The sequence below is a fragment of the Chlorocebus sabaeus genome, chromosome 1 (genome assembly GCF_047675955.1).
Source record: "Chlorocebus sabaeus isolate Y175 chromosome 1, mChlSab1.0.hap1, whole genome shotgun sequence".
Lineage (NCBI taxonomy): Eukaryota > Metazoa > Chordata > Mammalia > Primates > Cercopithecidae > Chlorocebus > Chlorocebus sabaeus.
In genome coordinates, this window is record NC_132904.1 from 21,110,372 (window position 1) to 21,137,804 (window position 27,433).

A 27,433-nucleotide genomic window follows, 5' to 3' on the forward strand; every position below is an offset into this window, starting at 1 on the left:
AAGGAGGATCTCCTGGACCCTCAGTTCCAGGAATGGATGGAGACAGAACAGATCTCAAACTGGTTCTTCTTACTTCCATACCTTGGTTATATGACCAGATTGGTTCATGAAGAGTTACCTACTCATTAGGGCAATGAGTACGTGGCCCCCAGCCTAGAGACTGAGTGTTCTACTTCAGTGGCATTCAATAGAATGTGTTCTGAGGAAGAGCAGGGGGATATGAACAATGAGGCTCTGGATTCTCCACCCTGTTCTTCAACCTGAGCAGTTCCTGCTTTGTTTGGTTAAATAGGAAAAAAGGGTTTCTACTGCTCAAAAACAATCACCATCACTACCCACTGAGTAAAACATTCTGCTAGAATAAACTAGTGCCTGAGGGCCAAATCTGGCCTGTCACTTATTTTTGTAGATAGTTTTATTGAAACACAGCCCTATTCATTTATTTATGTCTTGATTATGGCTGCTTTTGTATTACAATGGCAGAGTTTAATAGTCATGACAGAGACCACGTGACAGAGACCATATGATCCACGGAGCCTAAAATATTAACTGTCTGGCCCTTTACAGAAAAGGTTTGCTGTTCAAGAACATCAGCCCTGCTTTTTGCCTGTTGTTCTCCAGGTTGGCCATACCAGATACTCAAAGACTCTAGATTCCTCAGTTCCTCTATCCTCACTTGGCTTCCTGCAAATGCCTTCTACCTACTCACTGTGACAGCTGCCTTAGGCTTCCATCACTTGTAACTATGGGCTAGGTACATGGCTCTCAAACTTTGAAGTCCATTACCAAGTCCTTCAGTAATCACTTGGAGGGCATGGTAGGAAACAGATGGTGAGATCTCACCCCTGAATTTTGAGTCAGTGTGTCTGGGGTGAGACCTGCGAATCCTCATTTCTAGCAAGTTCCTGGGACTATACTTAGCAAATTTTCCTTTTTTCTTTTTTTTTTTTTTTGGAGGGATTGGGTCTTGCTCTGTCACTCAGACTGAAGTGCAGTGGCATGATTATGGCTTACTGCAACATACTTCCAATGATTAGGATTAGCCTTACTTCTGAAAACAAGTTAAATACTGAACAAGACCAAAAAATACCTCCTTAAAGCCTCAAAGAATCAGTAAATCAGATAGCAAGATCCCAGGAGGTAGGAAGGCTTGAGGCCAACAGCTGCCGCTACTTCTTTAAAACAATCCTCATATCCCAAGATACCAAGACCCTTTTTTCTAAAAATCTGCATCTATGCCCATTCTACCAAATGCTACAATTCCAAGTTTTTGCCCCTAAGTAATACCCACTACACACACAAAAACAAAAAAAAACCTCATTGCTTCTTTTATAAATTTATGGCACCAGTACTTCAAAGTACCAAACACTCTGTCCAACTTCTTCAAACCATGTTCAGTTTGCCTGTGATGTTCCCACTGCAACCTATACCTCCCCTTAATGACATTTAATATTGTTGCTTGTTCAGTGTCTGCCCAGGTCAGCAGACACTCTTAGCACAGTACCTTGGCACATAGGCAACTACATTCTTAGCACAGTACCTTGGCACATAGGCAACTAACATAGTTAATGAGTAGAAGAGGCATAAACACAAGGATGTTGCCAAGTCAGGGCGGCGATGAGCCATAAATGAAGACTTTGGCCATGGAAGGTGAAGCAATAGACAGAGAAAGCCACAGAACAAAGCTGTGTCAAGTCTTGACTTAGGATCCCAACCTTTCATCAGTGATGCAAAAACTTTATTCAGTGTTAGGAACATACTGATGCGAAAGAAACTGAATATGAGTGTTTATGCCAGATAAACCCTCTCTTCCACAAGCAAGAACTTTGCTCTGGCCCAAATTCCCTGTCCTAGAAGAGATTCATTTTAATGGGGCTCTCAACTCTGTAGGTAAGTCACACTATCTTTCCAAATACTTGATTATCATAAAGCATTTCAAGGGCCAGGTGAGATTCCTTTGGTTTTGCCTTCCAAAAGGTAGTGCCTGTCATCCCTGTTGGTCCTGCGGAATGCTAGTGGAAACAGCCAAGATGGGGTGGTAACCTCCCTCCAATGAACAAAAAGCTACTGTCACCGAGCATCTTCTTCGTTCTCCCAGGAGTGGGAGAGTATCTTTGTATCTTTGTCCTGCGTCACCATAACAACAAAGTCAAAGATGGGACAGCTCTTTGGACAGCTCTGTAACATCAGCCAGCTCAGCCCATGGTCCCAGAATTTTAGTTATTCCAGTTCATTTAAATTAGGGGCTCTTAGACTTCTTGCCATGGAAGTCCTTGCTGTTAACAAAGTCCCACTAGTCTGCCCCACATACCAAGCACTCAGCCAGGGACTCCAGGCACATAGGAAATGGGGACCAGAATGGGACAGGGAAGCTGAAGGCCAGTGTGGCCTAGTAGGCAAATGGAGGAGGAAACTTGTTTAAAGTAGTTAGAATGAGAACCTCCCAGGGCAGATTTACATAGCAGAACTTGGGGGCCAAGGCAGTTAACTGAAAGTAACGCATTTTCCTGGTAAAAAATTTTTTTTGTTTTGTTTTGTTTTGGCGGTGTGGTGGGGGGTTGTTCGTTTTTGAGACAGAATCTCTCTCGCCCAGGCTGGAGTACATTGGTGCAATCATGGCTCACTGCAACCTCTGACTCCTGGGCTCCAGCGTTCCTCCCACCTCAGCCTCCTGAGTAGCTAGGACTACAGATGCATTCCACTACACCCAGCCAATTTTTGTGTATCTTTTGTAGAGATGGGGTTTCATCATGTGCCCAGGTTGGTCTCAAATTCCTGGGCTCAAGTGATCCTCCCGCCTCAGCCTCCCTAAGTGCTAGGATTGTAGCCACAAGCCACCATGCCTGGCCCCAAGATGTGTTCACTGATAACAAAGTGAGTATGCAGCAAGGCCAGGAGTAAACCTAGAAGCTGGACTTCTGCCAAGACTCATCTTTCTGTGGGAAAATTCTATTGTAAATGATACCATTCCACAAAGGCAACAATGCCCCTATACCTCAGCTCTGAGTTGTCTGGTACCGGCGGTATCCCAATCCTCTCCTCAAGTCTTCTTGGCTATACCATTGGTTTCAATATTCCTCAGCCTCCCACCATCTACCTTTCAATTCACTCAGGGGCCTTCTATAGCAGCTAGAACCAGTATCCCAGGATCAGCCTGGTGGATGCTAGCAGCCTTTTGACAAGAGCTAAAAGACAGATCTTGAACAGCAGAAGTTGGGAAGGGGAAGTGAATGTGGGAAATGAAGTGAGAACAGGCTGGCAGTTCACTTTTGATACCAGCACATGGCTATACCATTTACACAAGGATACTTCTAGTATCACTTTTTCTAGTGCCCTACAAGCCCTTATAACTCTGCCTTGGTCTTCCAGCCTTCCTTCTTCTTGCCATACACCAGCCTCCTCTGGTGTCTCAGTACTCTCACCTAATTCAGATTCTTCCCTCTGGGTATGGCAAGTATGATAGGGATTACAGAATCGTCTTCATGTGCATGTAGGGGGAAGCAAGGTATTTGGGGATATAGATCCCTAGATACAGGGTCCAAAATTGAAAGCTCAGGTAGAAGTACCCTTGACAGGCCTAGGCTCTGTTCTATAATTGCTGCTCACTAATTGTAGGATGTTGGAAAAATTACTTCCCCTGTCTGGGCATCAGTTTCTCCGTATGTAAGATGAGAAGAATATGATGAAACTGAAGCCCAGTGAAGATAAGTACCTTCTAGGGTCTCACATTAGAGCCAGGATTTAAATGCAAGCTTCCCATTTCAGCCCTAGGAAGCAGAGTGAACTAGTAGAAAACCAGTCCTTGCATGAATTCCAGCCTAGCTTCATGTCACATAATACCCAAAAAGTCTCAAGTTCTGAGATTGGGTTAAATCATGCTCTATTTTGGTGACTCAAAATTCCTGGTAGAAGTGAGCAAATACTCTGGAAGCTGCTACCATAGAGTACGTTGCCCAAAGAATTTTTAAAATATTGTATCCAGCATATAGAAAATCAGGTACATGAATAAACAACATGACTTAAAACCACCAGCACAGACAAGAGAAAGACCAACTGGTCTCCAGCTATTGGGAGTAGATAAAATAATTGCTTTTCTGTTGAAGGAGATAAAATCCAAGTTTAAAAATTGAAAGAAAATTAAGATTTATTAAAATAACAGATTTGAAAGAAAACAGGAGATCCCCAGAGGTTAAAATATAAGGACCAAAAAATTAAAACCTCTAAAGATAAAATTACTAACCTGGAAGGAGAGGCTGAAGAAACTTTCTGGAATGAGGCATGAAGACAAGAGAAAGAAAGAGAATATGAAAAAATCTAATACACACACATATATGTATTTATTTGGAGTCCCAAAAGAAGAGAAAATGGGGCAAAAACCATTTGAATAAGATGTATCTTCAGTGCTAGATAGTTAGACATCAAAGCATGGATTCAAGAAGCCCAAATGCTAACTAGGATAAGGAAATCTACACTTATGTTGAAACTACAAAAAACAAGACAAAGATAACATCTCAAAAGGAGTCCAGGAAAAAAAAAAAAATGTACCTTTCAAGGAACAACAGATCAAAAGCTAACTTCATCAGCAGTAGAAACCTGAAGACAGTGGGATGTCATTTTCAATGTACTGAAAGAAAATAAGTCCACTTAGAATCTTGTGACCATCACAGGATCCATATTTCCATAGGCAGTACCAATTCCTCAGAACAGTGGTTGCCAGGGGAGACATGTAAGAAACTGACTGCACTGGGGCCCAAGGAACTTTTCTAGGGAAATGGAGGTGATCTCTATTTGATGGAGTGGTAGGTAGATGGTGATAGCCATTTGTCCAAGCTCAAATGGTACACTTATGAATCTTATTAGACTTAAACATATTTAAAATGTAGCTATAACAAACTAAGTCTCTGCTAGAATATAGTCCAATACGTTTATTTTTGAGACAGGGTCTTGCTCTGTCACTGAGACTGGAGTGCAATGGTGCAATCACAGCTCACTGCAGCTTCAACTTCCCAGACTCAAGCAATCCTCCCACCTCAGCCTCCCAAGTAGCTGGTATCACAGACACACACCACCATGCCCAGCTAACTTTGTTGGATTTTTTGTAGAGACCAGGTCTCACCTTGTTGCCCAGGCTAGTTTCAATCTCCTGGGCTCAAGTGATTTGCCCACCTCAGTCTCCCAAAGTGCTAGGATAACAGGTGTGAGCCACTGCACCCAGTCAACAACTTTATTTTAAATGCTAGCCTTTCCAGTGGAAAGACCAGGATGGGGTTGGGTCCAAGATTTACACAGGATATTTGCATAATTATTTTATAGTAGAAAAAAGTGAACTAGTTCCAAAAAAGACAAGCTAATCAAATAAAGAGAGAGAGAGAGAGAAAAAAAAAAAAAAAGGAAGGCTAGGCATAGCGGCTCACACTTGTAATCCAAACATTTGGGAGGCTGAGGCAAGAGAATGCCTTGAGGCCAGGAGTTGGAGACCAGCCTCATCAACATAGTGAGACCTCATCTCTACCAAAAATAAAAATAAAAAATAAAAATAACAGGAGAAAGCACGTACAGAGAAATAAGGACTAAAGACTATTTTGAATAGTTCTATGGCTACACTTCAATCTGGATGAAGTGGACAATTTAGTATAAAAACTGAATTTATTAGTCCTAATCCCAGAAGAGAAAAAATCTAAACAAATCAGTTCCCATAGAAGTTAGAAAAGAGTTAACTCCCTAAGCAAGTATCTGGCCCAGACTGTCTCACAGGTGAATTCTATCATATATTTAAAGGAGTATATTACTCCAATGCTATTTAGATTATTTTAGAGAAGAAAAACCCCACATTTTCTAGTCAAATAAATAGTGATAAAGATTTGATGAAGTTTAATGAAGAACTACAGATGAATTTCACCTATGAGTATATTATCAATATCTTAAAAACTGAATAGCATTCAGCAAACGGTATCCAACGGCACCATAAAATAACCTTATGACCAAGTGGGGTTATACGCAAATGTAAGACTAGTTTAATACTATTATTTATATCAACTTTTCATTAATAGATCCTAGGGAGTTTTAAAAAATCAATTATATCTATAGATGCTAAAAAGACACCTGACAAAATTCAGCACCCATTCTTTATTTGGACAACGTATTAAAATGAATGATACCTATTTAACATGAAACATCTCTCAGCTAAAAAGCCAGCCTCCTACACAACTGGGAAACAATGGAAGGATTCTCATAAACAAGGTAAGGCCTACCTATTGTCTCTGCTAAATATCTAACATTGTACCAGCAGTTTCAGCCAAGAATATTAGCCAAGGTAAGAAATTTGACTCAGAAAAGGGAATTTGAACTATCACTATCTACAGACTACTACTATACATCTGGAAAACACAAGAGAATTAATGGAAGATCTACAAGAGTTTAACATAGTTGTAGAATAGGGGCCCATCTCATGTTTTTATAAAGTTGTATTGGAACACAGCTATGCCTATGTTGCATATACACGTAGGTCAGACTTTGGTAGTAAACATTAGACTAGCATTTTCAACCTATCCTAGAGGTTCAGACATAAGGACCAAAAATGGAAAACCTCAACAAAAGGGTTTATCAGGCAATTAGATATAGCTAAAAAGAAAATTAGTAACCTGGAAGAAAAGGCTGTGTCACTTAGCTAATGAGTGAACCTAATGACCACCTAGCAGCCCCATTCAAGTAGTTTCATTTTCACTTAACCCTAACAACTGCTGTGAGGTAAGAATTATCCCCAACATTCAGATGACACAGTTAAGGATATAATTCATTAAAGTCCATTGAATTTAGCAAGGTCCCCAGATATGACCTAAATGATTATGAATGATGTAAACTATTCGTGGGGGACATCGAATTCTCTGAACCACAATACTACCAAAGACAGCTAAAATATTATTTGAGCACTGCCTCAAGTCAGGCCCTGATCTAGATTCCTTGTGTATGTTATGTTATTTAATTCTCGAAACAGTTCTATTAGGAGGGTACCATCATTAGACTCACTTTACAGGTGAGAAAACAGAGGCTCAGTGAATCACACAAGATGGCATAAGTAGGACATCGAAAGGGGAGCTTCAAAAGTTGGTGAACCTCAGGCCCCATTGCCCTTATAAACATCCCTCCTTAAGACCTCCCCTGGAAGAGTGCACATACTCTCAAAGCTTGGCATTCACTTTTGGGGATCTATGAGCCACCTAAGTCCATCAGGGACCCCACCTCACTGGAGGCCCAGGAGCCCCAGGCATCACTGGGTCCAAAGCACCTCTCTCACTCTACATCCCACAGCTCACACTACCTTGCCACCAGCACTTACCTCTGTATCTCTTTTCACTCATCCTTCCTCCGGCCTAAAACCTGACTGAGCAAACTATCCTTTACTGTCAGTGCTCAGGGACTTGCTCTGCTATGCTGCTCCTCACTGAATGTGGTTACCACTGTGGCCTGCACGTTCTGCTTTTAGGCACAAGGTGGTTTTAGAGGTAATAATAAGATCCACCTTTTTACATCCAGGGCAATCTTCCCCAGGAGCTCCCTATTACCTAAAGTGGGCTTTCTTTGCCCCATTACAGAGAAAAGGCTTTGCAACGCCCACCCAGGGAGAACCACTCATTGAAGCCTTGGTTCTCAAATTTTGGAGGATATTGGCATCACCTGGAGAACTAATGAAGCACTACAGAACCAGGCTTTTTGAAGTAGGCTAGGCCTGGGCCTATGTACTTGATCAAGACCACCAGGTGATTCTAATACTTACCAACTACTAAGAACTACTAGAGCAAGGGACTTCCAATTAAAACACAAATGAGCTACTAACGTTTCCCCATATCTGGGGAGGTCATGATTTGAGAACAAGCTGAAGTGGGTTAACCCAGGGCAGAAAAGACAACTTGGTAAGAAAGTTCAGGAAGGAGACCCAGGAGGGCTGGATCCCCATCTGCCCAAGCCCCCCTGCCTGTGTGGCCTTGGCAAACCCACCTAGCCTTTCTGGTTTTCAGTTTCTCCTTGTTAAAGATGGGGGTAGGCCGGGCGTGGTGGTTCACGCCTGTAATCCCAGCACTTAGGGAGGCCGAGGCGGGCGGATCACGAGGTCAGGAGATCAAGACCATTCTGGCTAACACAGTGAAACCCCGTCTCTACTAAAAATACAAAAAAATTAGCCAGGCGTGATGGTGGGCGCCTGTAGTCCCAGCTTCTAGGGAGGCTGAGACAGGAGAATGGTGTGAACCCAGGAGACGGAGCTTGCAGTGAGCCGAGATCACACCACTGCACTCCAGCAAGGGTAACAGAGCGAGATTCTGTCTCAAAAAAAAAAAAAAAAGGGGGGGGGGAGGGGTAATGAAACCTACCTCCCTGAGGGTGGTGTGAGGACTAGAAGGGAGCAGATATGCTAAAGCAATAGGGCAGGTGGAACTGCCCATGACTGTGTGCTGTGGGTTTGCCAGGCTTGCCCTCGGCAGCTAGCTGCTGTGCTGCTTTCTCTGGGGGTCTACACAGATGCAAGGCCCAAAGCAGCCTGTGGCCCCAGAATACTCTGCCTTGTGCCTCTTTGCAAACTTTAATGAGTGCTTGTTTAACATATAGATGCCTGGGCTCTACGTCAGTAGGATTCCAATTCAGTAGGTATATAACTGAACCCAGGAATCTGCATTTTATTTATTAATTTTTAATTTTTTATTTCCATAGGTTTTTGGGAAAGAGGCTGTGTTTGGTTACATGAGTAAGTTCTTTAATGGTGATTTGTGAGATTTAGGTGTACCCATCACCCAAGCAGTATACAGTGAACCCAATTTATAGTCTTTTGTCTCTCACCCCCTTCCCATCCTTTCCCCCTGAGTCCTCAAAGTCCTTTGTGTCGTGTTTATGCCTTTGCATCCTCATAGCTTAGCTCCCACTTATAAGTGAGAACATACAATGTTTGGTTTTCCATTCCTGAGTTACTTCCTTAAAATAAGTCTCCAATCCCATCCAGTTTGCTATGATTGCCATTAATTCAATCCTCTTTTATGGCTGAGGAGTAGGAATCTGCATTTTAAAACAAGCATGACAGGTGATTCTGGAAGACTCTTGGAAGGGCAGTGCCATAGTAGATTCCACACCAAAAGGAAGCATTAACTGTGGGCAGGCACCTTACCCAGAGGGCAGGACCTCACATATCCCCCATCCTGGCCTGCACTGGGAGCCCATCTCCTCTGTCATTTGTTTATTCAGTCCCCATTCATTAAAAACAAAACTAAAAACAATCCACTGAGCACCTATTAGATACAAGTGTCGCCTTAGACCCTGGGAGCATCAAAATGAAGAAAAAAATCCCCTGACTTGAAGGAGCCCCAGAATAAACCTTCCAATGGAAAAGTCCGATCACCTATTTCCTTTGCTCAAGATCCTTCGATGGTTCCCTTTCACCTTACAGACTGCAAATTCAAATACCTTCAGGGACACAGTGGTGACACATGCACAATGCTGACTTAAGGAAAAGCGAGAGGTTGGGGAGGACATGGGCTAATGGCAGCCTGCCTACTCCTCCAATGCACATTCAAAATTTTTTAAAAAGTAAGGCCAGCCGAGCGAAGTCATTTTGCCGGTTGATTTCAGCCCTGTAACTATCATTTGCAAGCTCTTCAGTGTGGCAAATAGAACTTTGGAATAATCAATCACATCTAGCTCCCTACTCTCATCCTTTGCACTCCTCTCCCCCTCACGCTACCCTCTGACTCTACCCTTTAACAACCCAAATCATTTAGCCTCGTTAACTCTCCCAGCACACCAGGATTTCTGGTTCCCCTGGTCCTTTGCACATGCTGCTCCTCCACTGGAAAGCCCTGTCAGAGCCTTGCCCACTCTGTGGATTCCTCCTCATACTTCAAGTCTGAGCTCTCTTATCACTTCCTCCAAGGAGCCTTCCTCCCTAACTCCTTAGGCAGATAAACGGACCCATCCATGCCTATGTTCCCACATACTTTGTTCATGCCCTCTGTATAAAACACAATAGGTAGGCAGTGCTTTAGAGCCTTGGCTCTAGCGTGAATCCAGCGTCTGGGCTACTCTGTCCTCAGATACCTGCTTGGTTCACTCCCTCATCTCCTTCAAGGCTTTGCTCAAAGCTCACCTTCTCCCAGAGTTCTGCTATGACCACCTATTTAATTCTACAACCCGCTCCTCATGCTCACCACACTGCAGTTCCCCCTCCTCCACCATAGCACTTTTCCCCTCCAAGCATACTATATAATTTACTCATTTATTACATGCAGCATTTATTTTCAGTCCCCTTCTCTAGAAGGTGAACTCCATGAGGGCAGAGGTCTTCAATTGTTTTGTTTACTGATGTTTCTCAAATGCAAAGAAGGGTGCTTGGCCCATGGAAGAGCTCAATAATGTCTGTGAATGAATAAATGAATGACTAAGTGGATGGATGGATAGATGGATGGATGGATGGATGGATGGATGGATGGATGGATGGATGAATACCATAACGCAATTTTTTAAGGTGTGGGCCCCCTCTGGTCTGTACGCTTTTCATGTTCTACCATAGTTCCAAGGCACACAGGGTATTTTTAGTTAATGTTTGTTGAATATTCATTTCTAACGAATCTTTCAGTGACTAAAGACAAGAATGAAGAAATCAATCAGTCGCAGGCACCTGGTGAATGTTGACAGTACAGTGAAGATTTACCCAGTGGAAAACTCATTTTCCACAACCTTCTGGCTTTTCCACAACTTGACATGCCCGGGGGGCCTCTCTGCTGTGGGCACCCTGACTACAGCAGCTGTAACATGGATTTGCCAAGAGGGGTCGCTAAACCCTTATTTTCTTGCCCAGTGCAGAAAACTCAGGCCAGCCAGCACTGCAGACTCAGAGAAGCAGTGGGTGAGAGCAGTCCAGAAGAGGCCAGGCGAGCAGCAGCCAGGGCCCCATCCGCGCGTGCGTGACCTCGGGAGTGCTGGGAGTCAACAGAGACAGCCGACTGCTGCGCTCCAGCCTCCAGTTGCCGCTAGCAGCCAAATGCATCTCTTTTCTGACTCACTGCAACCGCTGGTGGGTCTTGGAATGTCTTAGTATTTTTGTTTTACAGACAGGACTCAGGGCTCAGAGAGGTTGGGTACCACGGTCACTGTCACAACGAGAATCTAGTGATAGGATTAGAATCCAGAATTGGCAAATACGGCTGTTCCTGCTACCACCCCTTTGGCATCTCTGCTCCAAAAGCAAACAAATTCCAAGTGCAGCATCTGGCTTGGCCTAATTTAGAAGGTCTGTAGGTTCCAAGGTTGGGGAAGGGTGGAGGTAGGCAGTGGGAGATGGGGAAAGGAGAATTTCTCTTCCGGGGACACTGACGCAGCCGCCCTCAGCTCTCCCCATCCCTCCAGATTGTATAACCTTTGCTCCCTTGACTTCAGTTCCCTGGGCTTCTAAGTGGTCACTGGCCACATAGAAACTCACTTTGGAGACAGCAGCCTGGAGGGCACATAGGTGCGGGCCAGTGGGAAGAGACCACAAAAGGTCCCCGACCCATCAATGAAACTGTGGTCCAGAGAGAGGTACAGGAACCTACCTGGCAAGACGCTGGCCCGTCCATGCCAGAACCTGGGAATCTTTTATTTTTTATTTATTTATTTATTATTATTATTTTTTGAGATGGTGTCTTGCTCTGTTACCCAGGCTGGAGTGCAATGGTGTCATCTCGACTCACTGCAGCCTCTGCCCCCGGGGTTCAAGCGATTCTCCTGCCTCAGCCTCCCAAGTAGCTGGTATTACATGTGAGCACCACCACACATGGGTAATTTTTGTATTTTTTGTAGAGACAGGGTTTTGCCATATTGGCCAGACTGGTCTCAAACTCCTGGCTTCAAGTGATCCACCCCCCTTGGCCTCCCAAAGTGCTGGGATTGCGGGTGTGCACCACTGCACCCGGCCTAGAACCTGGGAATCTGTAATACTGTGCCCTGGATTCCAAATAACAGGCCTCCCAAGAATTCAATGAGGAAAGTGTCCTTGGCACTGTTTTATAGGTAACAAAACTGAGGCCCAGCGAGGTTCCTCAATCTTGTCCAAGTTCATGCTACTTGCTTGGGCCTGACTGCAGGCCTGTCTGAAACCAGGCCCAGGGTGTTCTCTTTACAGATTCCTGGGCCATAGTGACAGGACCCTAACAATTCCATTAGGTCTGGCCTGGTCTCTAGGTTGCATGAGGTGACCTGGAGTGGAGATCCTGGGGAGGAGGAAGGCCACCATGTCGGGGTCCTAATGGCTCTTGCCTACTTTCCTCCAGCAGGGGTCAAAGGCCAGTTACCCAGTTGGTTGCTACCTGGTTGCCCTCTGGGGAACAGTCTGGCTCAAACCACTTACACTGCAGGGCCCGTTCTTCAAAGGGCACTGAAGGCCTCCCCTTCTCCAGAAAATTTCCCTGACTTCTCCAGCCCCCTCAGAACTTCAACCATTCTTTTCTTTCTTTCCTTTCTTTCCCTCCCTTCCCTTTCCTTCCCTTTCCTTCCTTCCTTCCTTTCTCTCTTTCTCTTTTTCCTTCTTTCTTTTTGACACATAGTCTCACTCTATGGTCCAGGCTGGAGTGTAATAGCATGATCTTGGCTCACTGCAACCTCTACCTTCCAGGTTTAAGCAATTCTCCTGCCTCAGCCACTACAGGCATGGGACTACAGGCATATACCACCATGCCTGGCTAATTTTTGTATTTTTAGTAGAGACAGGGTTTCACCATGTTTCACCACATTGACCAGGCTGGTCTTGAACTCCTGGCCTCAAGTGATCAGCCTGCCAAAGTGCTGGGATTACAGGCATGAGCCACCGTGCCCTGCCCCTTCAGCTATTCTTTATGGTTCTAATGCCTCCCAGGTATTCTCTGGCCTTAGCACTCAGACCCAAGCAGACTGTGAAGACGTTGAAGAGAGGGACTAATGCTTTACTCTGCTGCTTTCTCCCTTAAGCCCGTGGTGGCTGAGCATACAGTAGATGCCAAGTAGCTGCTTTTTGTTTATTTGTTTACTGTTTGCATGGGAAAACAGATCCAAAAAACAGCTCTCTGCTTTCCAGGGAATTTTTAACCACAGTTGAAAATGACATCTGTGTCCTGTTGGACAACAGAGAGGAGGGAATTAGCATTATTCATTCACTCAACAAATATTTAATGAGCAACTGCCATGTGCTAGACACCGCTGTAGGTGCTGGCAAGAGAGAAGGCAATAAGCCAGACACAACCCTCTTGCAGTTTACCTAAAGCAGGTGACAGAAAATGAGCAACATATGTAAATAAGCATAATATAATTGGGTAAGCGCTGTGAAGAAAACTCAAGTTGGGTAGAGGATTGAGAGCAAGAGGGGGTGCTATTTAGGTAGGATAGTTGGGCAAAGACCCACAGGAAGCAAAGGAGCAACCCACATGGATCTGTAGGGGAAGGAAGAATGTTCCAGGCAGAGGGAGCGCCAAGTGCAAAGGCCCTGGGATGAGAGAGTGTATTTGCTGTAGTTGAGGAATGGATCTGCAAGGTTTCGTAAACCTGGATAGCCACTTTGGCTTTTACGATGAGCATGATGGGAAGACAATACAGGTGCTCTAGAGCTACTGTATGAGTTACTCACTGCCTTATGGAGCTGGCTGGAGGCCCCCAAACTACTCAGGATGCCTGGAACTCTGTGAGGTTCATTCCCTGACTGAAAACTCACTTGTTCTCATTGCTACAATGAAGCATCTGACATGGTTTGGGTATGTCCCCACCCAAATCTCATCTTGAATTGTAGCTCCCACAATTTCCACATGTCATAGGAGGGACCCAGTGGGAGGTAACTGAATCATGGGGATGGGTGTTTCCCGTGCTGTTCTCGTGATAGTGAATAAGTCTCATGAGATCTGATGGTTTTTTAAAGGGGAGTTTCCCTGCACAAGCTCTCTCTCTTGCCTGCCACCATGTAAGACATACTTTTCGCCTGCCACCATGTAAGACATACTTTTCGCCTTCCATCATGATTGCGAGGCCTCCTCAGCTATGTGGAACTGTGAGTCCATTAAAACTCTTTTTCTTTATAAATTGCCCAGGTTGGGGTATGTCTTTATCAGCAGCATGAAAACGGACTTAATACAGCATCCTTGTTCCTCAAAGGCTAAGGTCTTCCTCTGGGTTTCCTGGCGCCCCAGAGCAATATGCTCAACCAGGGACCATGTCAAAATCACTGGGAAGCTTTTTTCCTAAAACAAATGCCAAGTCCTACCTGTGCCTCACTGACCCAGTCTCTGGGGGTGAGCTATGGGATACACATTGCTCATGAAGACCCACAGTCCCAGAGGGGGTGTGGGTGGGCCCCCACCCTAAATTGTATCTGCATGTACATGTGGTGTAAGAGGGATGATGATGACCAGAGCTTTCATCAGACGTCCCCAAAGATGGAGAATCATATTCCAGGCAAACCAAATGGGGCTGCCACTGAAATGTCTGCACAATGATAGCCCAAGCCCAGGTGGGCTTGACCCCTCTCCCTCCAGTTCCTTTCCGTCCCACCCACTGCCCCTACCCCCATCCCATCTGCCAATGTCTTCTTTCTCAGGCTCCTGCATCTCATTACTTCGCTTAGATGTATTTTGATGGCAGCGTCTCCCTTCCTTTCAGCACTTAGGATGCCGCCAGCATCCAGTACCTCTTCAAATATGAATAAGCTGTTTTCTTTGCCAGAGCTGCAGCTCAGTGAAGTCAGTCTTTTCTGGGCCCTTTCTGTTTACTCTCCCCGCAAACAAGGTCTTCCTGCTTCAGCTGTCAAAGAGGAGTTTGTTCCAGCGACCCATTTCTCCCCCTGCCCAGGACTTGGTATCCTGCTTGGGACACAAAGAAAAGGGTCTTGTTTCATTTTCCATTGACACTATCTACTACTGTCACCCACATTTCAAATCCGAGGGGCCCCCTTCAAGAACTCTGGTGCTGTGGGGGAGACCAAATGACCTCAGCCCTGGGCATGCGGGGGGTGAGGAGGCCGGAGACAGCAGTGGTGGCCGTGTCAATGGCCTGGTTCCCTGGCTGGGAAGGGGTTGCTATCTGGCTTTGGCAGGCACTGAATTCATCTGCTCATTTTCTGGGCCTGTTTGCCAGGATTCCCTAAGAAGTTCCTTTCTCTTCAGGAGGTATGGTATGGTGTGCTGTGGTCTGATACAGAGTTTTTGTCAAGAGCCCAGGGTTCAAGTCACAAGTTCAAGTCCCAGCTCAGCCACTTACAGACGACGTGGCCAGGCAAACCACGTGGCCACAGGTGAGTTATTAAGCATCTCTGGGCTTCAGTTTCTCCTCTGTGAAGGAAGGTCAGGGAGGAGGGCTCAAGAGGTTATGTGAAATAACAAATATAAATTTGAGCCTCTCCCTTCCAAATTCCATCCTGTCATCCACCAAACCCGACTGTTCCTCCACCTGACCATTTAAACTTTCATTCTTCCATTACTAACTTTTGTTGAGCCTTACTCCACTGTGCACACACCAGTCTTCTGAGACTGAGGCTGATAACAAGAAACATTTTAGAGGGAGCTCCTGCCGACTCCTCCCACTGTCGCCAGGGAGGCTTGAGCTCTGTAGAGAAGTCTCCACCCGCATCTCCCGTGGGGGAGCCTCTCAGAGATGATGAGCTGAGTTTCTATGGGACTTTTCCTCCCAGTCGTACCACATTTGTGAGTTCCTTCCCACTGGGAAAATTCTTGGCAGGAGGGATTTTCCTTGATTCTGAAAGGCCCCTTCTGACCTACTGGGCTTCTGTTGACCTAGGTCTCCCTCAAACCTGGACCTGCAGAGCTGGATTCCACCACCTCCTTTCTTCCTAGGAATTCTTGAGCGGGTATCCCCCCATATCCCCGCTCCACGTATCCCCCCGCTCCCCACTCCAGTCCACTCTGCTATGTTTTCGCAGAGCTAGGAGTGCTTATTTAATGCCTCGAGCCTTCCAGAGAGCAATTTCATCATGCCCCAGACCCAGGTTACTGGGCACATTGAGGCACCCCAGACACCGTGCTGAGCACTTGGCAATGTTATTTCATCCCCCTCCGCGCACCCTGCAGCTGCCTGGAACATTGCTGACCCACGGTGAATAACGCCTTCTGGTATTCATGCCCTTGCACACAGACTCTGGGTTTGGCCATGTGACTTGCTCAGTCAGTGGGACACGAACAAGAGCCACGCAAGCAGCACTTGACAAGTGCAGTGGGTGGTCCAGAAGCCAGCGCCATGCTGCAGAGAAGCTCAGACTGCAGTGATGAGAGGCCATGTGGAGAGAGACCCTGGAGGGTGAGGCATCTTGCACATCCCAGCCCCAGCAAAGCACCCCTTAGATCGCAGCCACATAAGTAACCTTGGCAATGCCATGTGAAGCAGAAAGACCCCTAACTGAGTCCCATTCACCAACAGAATTGTGAGAAATGTACATTTTCGTAGTCTTAAGTCACTAAGTATGAGGACAGTTTGTCACACAGCAATAGAAAATGGAAATAAAACTCCCAGACCCAGATGCTACGATACTCAGTCCCATTTCGCCGATGCTGACTCTGAGGTTCAGAGAGCTTGAGGGAATTTCCCAAGGTTGCCCCAGGGAGTAAGTGAATGTGGTGGCCATGAAACACGCACCTTGGATCTCCTGCTGGGGGGAGCTTAATTGACTGACAGCCCCCACCAGGTGGTGTCCACCTGCATCCACCACTATCCACACTGAGGCCGTGCCTCCTCCAGGGCTGCCCCCAGCTATTAAATGAGCACAGCCAAGGTACTAGCACAAGCCTATTCCTAGGGGATGCGAATTCCTCCATCAGTCTACTTTGGCTCAAGGACTCCCCATCAGTCTGACTGAACCTTTCTTAGAAGTGTGTGGCAGTGCAAGACTCTTCCTACCTCAATCCCCATCCTTCTCTCTTCTCTCCCTGGGTCACATAGTCTGAAGACCCTCCCACCTCCTCCTGCTCCCTCTCTGTCATCCATCGCAGGTGTTTCCTCCAATAAATATATTGCATTTCTAATCCCGTCCAGTGGGAAAGCTAAGATTCAAGCTCATGGAGCTTCTGTCTTGATACTTTCCTTTGTTTTCCTGCAGACACTTTTCCTCCCAGGAAACATGGGCATCTTCAAAAATCAGTACCATCCAGATCTCAGAAGTTCTAAGGCCACAGGAAAGGAAAACTTCAAAGACAGAAAAACAAGGTGCAGGAACCTCAGCAGACACCCCTGGGGGAGCCGGACTGACACCTGGGTCTTCAGGAACTGATGCAATCCAGGAGCCTCCATGGGAGGGACGGCAGGGGGCGAGATGATGTGCGAATGTTTCTTCTCTGTCCTGAGCTCTTTGCACACATTAACTCATGGAATCCTCCCAAATATTCACAAGCCAAGTAGTACCATTCCCATTTTATGGAGGACATGAGTCTCAAAGAGGTGAAGCAGCCTGCCTTCAGTCACACAGCGAACACATGGCGGGGCTGAGACTTAAACCTCAATGGAAGGAAACAACAGCCAGGTGCCTTCCAAATCCTGGGTGTAAATCCCTGCCCTTTGTGTGTTCCTGGGAGGCCTTGGGCATGTTGCTTAACCTCTCTGAGTTTCAGTTTCCCCATGCATAAAACTAGGACCCTCCTTGTCTCTTCCTCCTAAGAGCCTTGTGAGCATAGAGAATGAGTCTTGTGTGATCATGTGTTAGATGTGTTAGTCATATTCATTTTGACCCTGACTCCCACCCCAGCCTCCAGACCAGCCAGTTTTCCATTACACTGAGTTGTTTCCATCCTATTGACACAAACAAGATAAGAATTTTTTTTTAACCCAAACTCCAGGCTGATCACAAATTACACAAGAGTTGATGTCCATGTCTGATTCATAATCTGGTGTTGCCTTCGTTTCTATATATATATATAAAAAAAATACATCAACAACGAAAACCCTGATAAATTAGCAAGGGGCACACAAAAATTGAAGGCTCCAAGCCAGGATCCAAAAAAATTCCCCTGGATTCTTTCCCCATGAGGGGAGGTTTTCCACAGGGACGCAGTCCTGTGCCTTGGCTCAGGGACTCGTGCTGTTTTCTCCTTGAAAAAGCTCCTGGGCTAAAAATAGCCAAGCAGCAGGCGGCCCCTTCTGGGGCTTGGAGAATAGGCGGGGAGGGATGGAAGGGAGGAGGCCTTGGCTTCTGGACGCCTGTGTCCATGAGAAACAGGAGGGAGAGTGGGGCTCTACAATCTGGGATTTTAGGGCAAGGTTGGGAGAAGGGGCTTTGTAGTGAAGGGGAGAAATGGGTCAAGACTCCTCAAATTCGTTGAGCAGGAGAATCCTGAGGAATCACTACTAGTGTTCTCAGATTTACCAGGGAGAGAGAAAAGGACCCAGGGAGAGAGGGGTAGACTTTGATAGACCACGAAGAGAGAGGCAGGTCACCACTGTCACCAAACAAGGAAAACCACGGGGACCCCCTTTATACCAAAAAAAAAAAAAAAAAAAAAAAAAAAAGCGACCAAAGAAACAAACAGAAAATAAAATAAAATAAAATAAAATAAAAACAGAGCCCAGGGGACCCTGGTTTGACTGTTTGAAATGAACCCAGGCCAATGGAGTCACTTCCAAGAAGCCCATGTTCTACAAAAGTTATCCCCTTGCCCTTTCAGTCCTACCCCAGGGACCCCAGCTTAGATTCCACTCTTCTTTATCCTAAGTGAGCCAACCCAGATGAAACTTCTCTTCTGGAGGGCCACCTCACCAAGCCACCAGGCAAGGATGGAAGCAGAATCAGGGGCTCTAGGGAACTTGGGGTTATGGACTCTTTGAAATGAGAAGGTATCTTCCAGATTATTCACACTCCCTTGTGTAGGCCTCAACATGCAGATGGGGCATCTGAAGTCCAGAAAGGGTGAACAGCTTGTTCAAGTCACCCAGCAAGTATGCCAACTCCCAATCCAGCAGCACCTCACTGCATGAGCTGCCAGTGATTCATTCTGACCAGGACTTCATTCATTCAGCAATAATGACTGAGCACCCATCCTGGCTAACACAGTGAAACCCCGTCTCTACTGAAAAAAACACAAAAAAATTAGCTGGATGTGGTGGCGGGCACCTGTAGTCCTAGCTACTCGGGAGGTCGAGGCAGGAGAATGGCGTGAAGCCGGGAGGTGGAGCTTGCAGTGAGCAGAGATCACGCCACTGCACTCCAGCCTGGGTGACAGAGTGAGACTCTGTCTCAAAAAAAAAAAAAAAAAAAAAAAAAGAGAAAAAAGAAAAAGAAAAAGAATGACTGACCACCTATTCTGCACCAGGCACTGTTGCAGGTGCATAGGTATCCAACAGTATACAGAGAAAGCCTCTCTGATAAGGTAGCATTTGAGCAATGGTGACCTGAAGGCAGCAAAGGATGAGCCATAAGAATATCCAGCAGAACAGTCTAGTCAGGGGCAACAGTAAGGGCAAAGGCCCTGAGGCTTCTCATGTTTAAGGAACAGCAAGAAGCTGGATGGCTGGAGGGGAGTACTTGGAGATGAGGTGAGAGACAGAACAGGAGGGACCTGCAGGCCTCTGGAAGGATCTTGGCTTTCTGCTAGACAGGCCAGAAGCCTCTGCAGGGTTTTGAAGAAACTACATCTGATTTGGCATATAAGAGTCTCTCTGATTACAGTGTGGAAAATATGCTGTTGCAGAGGGACAATGGCGGGGCCAGATAGGAGGACATCGTAATAGCCCCAGGGCAAGGTGGTGACAGTGTGCTTGGCATGATCACTGCTAGGGAGTGAGAAGTGGTTGGATTCTGGGTGGAGTCAAGCCTACAGGATCACCACACCCCAGCCCGGCCTGAACACACCTGTTGTAAAGGACTCATCCATTCCAAACTTATTCCAAACTTACTGTTTAAGCCAACTCATTTTTCTACTACTTTATGGCTTACAAAAAATTCCTCCTGTATTATTCCACATGACCCTCATCACAAGCCTATGACATTTGTGAAGAAGGCATTATTACCCTTATTACTCTTATTTTACAGACAAGGAAACTAAGGCACAGACAAGACTGAGGAAACAAGGCTAAGTCCCTTGGGCAAGGCTGCTCAGTCACGCAATCCAGGATTTGGGTGCAGAAGCTTTGTCTCCTGACCCCTGGGTAAGGGCTCCCTGTGCCTGCCACACTGCTCAATGAAGGTGACTCAAGAATGACCAGAGGATGCTGGCAGACCCATGGAGCAGCTGTAATCGATTTGGTTTATGGCTGAGCTGTTCCAACACAGCAGCTGCTAGTCATATGTAGCTGTTTAAATTCAAAATGTAAAAATTAATTCTTTAATCATATTAGCCACATTTCAAGTGCTAAATGTGGCTGGTGGCCACCATACGGCACAGCACATATAGTAAAACATTTCCATTATCAGAGAAGATTCTACTGGACAGTCCTGGTACAAATAACCTTTCCTGCCCACTCCAACTCTAACTCCCAATGTCAGAATTGAGGGCTTGTGGGTAGAATGTGGTGCCATGCCAACTTTCACTACTCTCAACTTTTGCCCTGACAACATACCACCTGTACCATATCTTACTTATCTTAATAATTGATTTTAGATTGACTCAATTTTTTTTAAGAGACTGGGTCTCACTCTGTCACCTAAGCAGGAGTACAGTGGCATGACCATAGCTTACTGCAGCCTCAAAATCCTAGGCTCAAGCAATCTTCCCTTTAGCCTCCCAAGTAGCTAAGACTATAGGTGCCTGCTACCATGCCCAGATAATTTTTTTAAAAAGACTTGTAGAGATAGAGTTTCACTCTGTTGTCCAGGCTAGACTCACAATTAGGACAAGGCATATATATAATAGATATTTAAGCTTAAAGAGTGAGTCGATCTAGGCTGGGTGTGGCGGCTCATGCCTGTAATCCCAGCACTTTGGGAGGTCAAAGCAGGAGGATTACAGTTGACTTTTCATCAGAAACTATGGAAAACAGAAGGCATGGGGATGACATATTCAAAGTGCTGAAAGAAAAAGACTTTGAACATGAATTCTATATCCAGCAAAACTATCTTTCAGAAATGAAGAAGAAATTAAAACATTCCTAGATTTTTTTGTAACTGAGAGAATTTATCACTAGCAGACCAATCCTATAGGAAATACTAAGGAGTCATTTAGGCTGTATGAACTAACCAGGAACTCAAATCCACATGAATAAATATAGTGTATAAGTAATTACATAGGAAAATATGAAAAACAGTTCAAAGATATGTTTTTGTTTATAACTCTTTATTTTACTATCTGATTTAAAAGATAATGGTATAATTCAATAATTACAAAACTGTTACGGTCTTATCATGCATAAGGATGTAAGTTGTATGCCAAAAATAGTAGAAAGGAGAGGGACAGCAGTGAACAAAGTTATATTAAAATAAAGTTTTTGTATAGTATACTATTGAAATTAGGTTGATATTACTCCAAACTAGATTGTTTTAAGTTAAGGTATTGTAATTCCCAGGGCAACCACTAAGAAAGTAACTTTAAAAAAAAAGTGAAAGAAACAAGAAGCAAGTTAAAATCATATATTTTAAAATATCGGTGTAATACAAATAAGGCAGCAGTGATAGAATACAGAGAGAAAAAGACATAGGACATTTAGAAAACAAATAGCAAAATGGCAAGTGTAAATCCTACCTAAATGGTAATTACAATAATGTAAACAGATTAAACACTCCAAGCAAAAGTATAAGACATATCACCCAATTACATGATGTTAATAAGAAATACACTTTAGAATCAAACACATAAATAGATTGAAAGTAAAAGAACAGAACATTTACTATCCAAATGTGCCTAAAAGAGAGCTGGAGTTGCTGCATGAAGACAAAATAGACTTTAAGACAAAGTCATCATTGGAGACAAAGAAGGGCATTTTTAAATAACAAAAGAATAAATAGATCATAAAAACATAACAATTCTATGCATATATGCACCCAACAAACAGCTGCAAAATACATGAAGCAAAAAATAACAGAAATGAAGGGAGAAATAGACAATTCAATAATAACGGAAACTTTAATACCTCGCTTTCACTAATTAATATAACCAGGCAGATCATCAGCAATGGAATAGAACATTTGAACAACATATAAACCAACTAGATCTAATGAACATTTATAGAACTCTCTACCCAACAACAGCAGAATACACATTCTTCTCAAGTGCACATGGAACATTCTCCAGGATAGACCATATGTCAGGCCATAAAACAAGTCTCAATACATTTAAAGGTATTTTTTTCTGATCACAATGGAATGAAATGGGAAGTCAATGTATTAGGGTTCTCCAGATAAACAGAATCAATAGGATGTACACACACACACACACACACACACACACACAGAGAGAGAGAGAGAGAGAGAGAGAGAGGTAAAGATAGAGATAGAGAGAGAGAGACATATATATAGGAGAAAATTTATTATGAGGAGCTGGCTTATGCAATTATGGAGGCTGAGAAGTCTCATAATCTGCCATCTGCAAGCTGGAGACCCAGGAAAGCTGGGGGTATATTTCCAGATTGAGTCCAAAGGCCTGGAAACCAATGGAGCCAGTGATATATATCCCAGTCCAAGAGCAGGAGAAACTGATGTCCCAGCTCAAGCAGACAGGCAGGAAGCAAAAAAGTGAATCCCTCCTTCCCCTGCTTTTTGTTCTACTCAGACCATCAATAGACTGGATGATGCCTACCTACACTAGGAAGCACAATCTACTTTACTGAGTCCACTGATTCAAATGCTAATCTCATCCAGAGACACCTTCACAGACACACTCAGAAATAATGTATAATCTGTACACCCATTGCTCCAGTCAAATTGGCACATAGAGTTAACCATCATAATAACAACAGAAAATTCAGGAAATCCACACATATGGAAATTAAACAACACAATCTTAAATAACCACTGGATTAAAGAATAAATTACAGGGGAAAGTAGAAATGATCTGACATTAATAAAAGTGAAAACACAACATACCAAACTTATGAGAGGTTACTAATAGTACTTAGAGGAAAATTTATAGCTACAAACATTTATATTTTTAAAAAAGAAAGATCTCAAATAAATAACCTAACTTTCCACCTTCAGAAATTAGAAAATTGAAACCAAACTTAATCCAAAACAAGCCAGAGGAAGGAAATGACAAATTACTGGAGCAGAAATAGAGAATAGAAAAAGAAAACAGAGAAAATCAACAAAACTAAAAGTTAGTTCTTTGAAAAGAAAATGAAATTGACAAACCTTTAGCTAGATTGACCAAGAAAAAAGAAAGAAAAAATTTGAATTACAAAAATCAGAAATGAAAGAGGGGACATGAATACCAATCATACAGAAATAAAAAGGATCATAAGGGAATACCAGAAACCACATATGCTAAAAAATTAGATAACTTAAATGGAAAAATTTCTAGAAAGACACAAACTACTCAAATTAAATTAAGAAGAAATAGAAAATCTAGGTCGTGTGTGGTGGCTTACACCTATAATCCCAACACTTTGGGAGGCTGAGGCAGGTGGATAGCTTGAGCCCAGGAGTTCAAGACAAGCCTAGGCAACATGGCAAAACTCTGCCTCTACTAAAAGTATAAAAAAGTAGCCGGGCATGGTGGTGTGCCCCTGTAGTCCCAGCTACTTGGGAGGCTGAGGTGGGAGGATCACCTGAGCCCAGAAAGTCTGCAGTGAGCTGCATTGAGCCATGATGGTGCCACTGCACCCCAGCCTGGGCAATAGGAGTAAGACTCTGTCTCAAAGAAAAAAAAAAAAAAAAAAAAGAGGAAGAAGAATGAGGAGGAGGAGGAGAAAGAGGAGAAGGAGAAGAAGAAACAGAAAATCTGAATGGACCTATAATAAATAAAGAGATTGAATTAGCAACCAAAAAACTGCCCACTAAGAAAAGCCTAGGCCCAAAAGTCTTCACTGATGAATTCTACTAAACATTTAAAGAAGAATCAACACAAACTCTTCCAAAAACAGAAAAGGAGGGAACACTTTTCAATGATTTCATGAGGCCTGAATTACCCTGATATCAAAGCCAGACAAAGAGATCACAAGAAAGGAAAACTACAGATCAATACCTCATATAAATATAGACACAAAAATCCTCAACAAAATACTTGCAAACTCAATGAAGCAACAAATAAAAAGGATAAAACACCACAACCAAGTGGGATTTATTCCAGGAGTGCAAGATTGTGTTAATATCCAAAAATCAATCAATGTAAGCCAGAGCAATCAGACAAGAAAAGGAAATAAAGTGTACTCAAATGAGTAAAGAGGAAATCAAACCTCTCTGTTCACCAATAATATGATTGTATGCCTAGAAAACCCTAAAGACTCATCCAAAAAGATCCTAGATCTGATAAATGAATTCAGTAAAGTTTCAAGATGCAAAATCAATGTGCACAAATCAGCAGCACTGCTATATACCAACAGTAACGAAGCAGAGAATCAAATCAAGAACTCAACCAATTTTACATAGCTGCAAAAAATAATAATAATAATAAAATATGTATGAATATACGTAACCAAGGAGGTGAAAGACCACTACAAGGAAAGCTACAAAACACTGCTGAAAGAAATCATAGATGACACAAACAAATGGAAACACATTCCATGATCACGGATGGGTAGAATCAATATTGTGAAAATGACCACACTGCCAAAAGCAATCTACAAATTCAATGCAATTCCCATCAAAATACCACAATCATTTTTCACAGAACTAGAAAAAGCAACCCTAAACTTCACGTGAAACCAAAAAAGAGCCCTCACAGCTACAAAACTAAGCAAAAATAATAAATCTGAAGGCATCACATTACCTGACTTCAAACTATACTATAAGGCTATAGTCACCAACACAGCATGCTACTGGTATAAAAATAAGCACATAGACCAATGGAACAGAAGGAAGAACCAAAAAATAAAGCCAAATACTTACAGCCAATTATCTTCAACAAAGCAAACAAAAACACACGGTGCGGAAAGGACACCCTATTCAACAAATGGTCCTGGGATCACTGGCAAACCACATGTAGAAAAATGAAACTGGATCCTCATCTGCCACTTTATAAAAAAATCAACTCAAGATGAATCAAAGACTTAAATCTAAGACCTGAAACCATAAACATTCTAGAAGGTAACACTGGAAAAACTATTCTAGACATTGGCTTAGGCAAAGAGTTCATGACCAAGAACCCAAAAGCAAATGTAACAAAAACAAAGATAAATAGATGAGACTTAATTAAGCTAAAAAGCTTCTGCACAGCAAAAGAAATAATCAACAGAGTAAATAGAAATCCACAGAGTGGGAGAAAATTTTTGCAAACTATACATCCAACAAAGAACTAATATCCAGAAGCTACAAGGAACTTAAAAAAATCAGCAAGAAAAAAAAAAAAAACAAATAATCCCATCAAAAAGTGGGTAAAGGACATGAATAGACAATTCTCAAAAGAAGATATACAAATGGCCAACAAACATATGAAAAATGCTCAACATCACTAATTATCAGGGAAATGCAAATCAAAACCATGATGCAATACCACCTAACTCCTGCAAGAATGACCATAAATAAAAAATCAAAATATAATAGATGTTAGTGTGAATGTGGTGAAAAGGGAACACTATTACACTGCTGGTGGGAATGTAAGCTAGTACAACCACTAGGAAAACAGTATGGAGAGTCCTTAAAGAACTAAAAATAGAGCTACCATTTGATCCATCAATCCCACTACTGGAGGAAAAGAAGTCATTATGTGAAAAAGACATTTGCACACACATGTTTATAGCAGCACAATTCACAATTGCAAAATACAGAACCAGCCTAAATGCCCATCAACCAACAACTAGTGAAAGAAAATGTGATATATATACACACACCATGGAATACTACTCAGCCATTAAAAGGAATGAAATAATGGCATTTGCAGCAACCTGGATGGAGTTGGAAACCATTATTCTAAGTGAAGTAACTTAGGAATGAGAAACCAAACATTATATGTTCTCATTTATAAGTGGGAGCTAAGCTATGAGGACTTGAAGGCATAAGAATGATAACAATGGACTTTGGGAACTTGGGGGAAAGGGTGGGAGGGGGTGAGGAATAAAAGACCACGCCTGGGTACAGTGTACACTGCTTCGGTGATAGGTGCACCAAAATGTCAGAAATCACCACTAAAGAACTTATTCATGTAACTAGATATCACCTGTTCCCCCAAAAACTATTGAAATAAAGAAAGAAAAAAATCAATCAATGTAATATACCATATTAATAGGATAAAGGACAAAAACCATGTGATTGCCTTCATAGGCATGGGAAAAGCATTTGACAGAATGCAACATTCTTTCGTGATAAAAACACACAAAGAAACTAGGAATAGCTTTCTTCAATCTAATAAAGGACATCTATGAAAAATCCACGGTCATCATTCTTAATGGTGAAAGACTTAAAATTCTCCTTGCAATATCAAGAACAATAGAAGGATGTCTGCTCTCACCATTTCTATTCAACATTATACTGGATAGTCTAGTCAAGACAAGTAAGAAAAAGAAATAAAAGGCATCCAGGCTGTGGGAAACAAAAGGAGTAAAACAATCTCAATTTGTAGATGATATGATCTTATATATAGAAAAGCCTAAGGAAGCTACAAATACACAAACTATAAGAGCTAATAAACATGCAACAAGTTGCAGGATACAAGATCAAAATTTACTACAAAGCAACAGTAATCAAGACCATATGGTACTAGAATAAGGGTAGAAATATAGATCAATGGAATAAAATTGAAAGTCCAGCTGTAAACCTTTACATTTATGGTCAACTGATTTTCAACAAGGGTTCCAAGATAATTCAGTGGGGGCAAAACTAGTTTTTTTCCAACAAATAATGCTGAGACAACTGGATATCCACATGCAAAAGGATGGAATTAGACCCCTACCTTATACCATGTGCAAAAATTAACTCCAAATGGATCAGAGGTCTAAATGCAAGAGTTAAACCTATAAAGCTCTTAGAGAAAAACATAGAAGTAGATTTTCGTGAGCTTGGGGTAGGTAATGGTTTCTTAGATATGGCACTGAAAGTACAACTTATGAAAAAAATATTTAAATTGAACTTCATCAACACTAGAAACTTCTGTGCTTCAAGGGACACTATCAAGAAAGTAAAAAGGCAACTCTCAGAAGGGACAAAAGATTTGCAAATCATATCTCTGATAAAGGTCTAGTATTTAGAACACATAAAGAAATCTTACAGTTCAATAATAAAATGACAAATAACTTAATTTTTAAATGGGCAAATGATTTGAATATTTTTTTTCCCAAATAACGTACACAAGTGTGCCAATAAGCCCATGAAAAATGTTCTCAAAAACCACAATTAGATACTACTTTATACTCATTAGGATGGCTAGAATAAAAATGACAG

The 27,433-nt window shown here is 43.1% G+C and overlaps 1 protein-coding gene across 1 annotated transcript in view; it reads right to left on the reverse strand.

Annotated features, from left to right (window-relative positions):
* ACCSL (1-aminocyclopropane-1-carboxylate synthase homolog (inactive) like) overlaps nt 1-27,433 on the reverse strand; it is a 96,456-nt gene that overhangs the window by 12,726 nt on the left and 56,297 nt on the right. The gene's annotated exons all lie outside the window — the stretch shown is intronic.